The sequence below is a fragment of the Leptonychotes weddellii genome, chromosome X (genome assembly GCF_054177405.1).
Source record: "Leptonychotes weddellii isolate Sample4059 chromosome X, ASM5417740v2, whole genome shotgun sequence".
Classification (NCBI taxonomy): Eukaryota; Metazoa; Chordata; class Mammalia; order Carnivora; family Phocidae; genus Leptonychotes; species Leptonychotes weddellii.
In genome coordinates this window covers 60,719,560-60,720,677 of record NC_138385.1, presented here as the reverse complement: position 1 = coordinate 60,720,677, position 1,118 = coordinate 60,719,560, and positions in this window count along the sequence as shown.

Below are 1,118 nucleotides of genomic sequence, written 5' to 3'. Positions count from 1 at the left end.
AGGATGTGGAGAAAAATGATCCCCCTTGCTCTGTTGGTGGGAAGGCAAACTGGTGCAGCCACTGTGGAAAACTGTAGAATTTCCTCAGAAAGTTAAAAATAGAAGTACCCTATGATCCAGTAATCACACTACTAGGTAGTTACTAAAAAACAAAAAGCAAAATCAAAAACAAAAACCACACACACACACACACACACACACACACACACTAATTCAAAAGGCTACAGGCACCCTTATGTTTATTACAGCATTATTTACTGTAGCCAAATTATGGTAGCATCTCGTGTCCACTGATAGATGAATGGATAAAGAAGATGTGATATATTGTGTGTGTGTGTGTTATATATTATATATTATATATATATTTAATGGAATATTACTGAGACATATAAAAGAATGAAATCCTGTATTTTGCAACATGATGGATAGAGACACTAAAATGCTAAGTGAAATAAGTCAGTCAGAGAAAGACAAATATGATATGATTTCACTCATATGTGGAATTTAAAAACAAAACAAATGAACAAAGTAAGAGACAAACCAAAACACAGACTCTTAATTATTGAGAAAAAAATGATGGTTACTGAGTGGAAGTGGGTAGGAGGATGGGCGAAATAGGTGAAGAAGATTAAGAATATACCTGTCATGATAAGCACTGAGTAATGTATAGAATTGTTGAATCAAAGGGAGAGGAGCAAGATGGCAGAGGAGTAGGAGACCTAAATTTAGTCTGGTCCCAGGAATTCAGCTAGATAGTTATCAAACCATTCTGAACACCTACAAACTCAACAGGAGATCAAAGGAAAGAATAATAGCAATTCTGTGAACAGAAAAGCAACCACTTTCTGGAAGGTAGGGTGTGCAGAGACGTGAATCTGAGGTGATATTTGGAAAGACAGACTGCAGGGGGAGGGAGCCTCTGTCAGCCAGCTACCAGAAAGTGATACAGCAAGTGACATCACTCCAGTGGCTAAGCGGGGGGTGGAACTCCTGCTGGGACAGTGTGGTCTCAGGACCCTCGGGGTCACAGAAAGACTGGGGGTGCCTGAGTGTGGCAGAGCTCCCAGGTATTGGAGCAGGGAAGCCAGCTGCAAAGACAGAGCCAAAGAGTGGGCTCT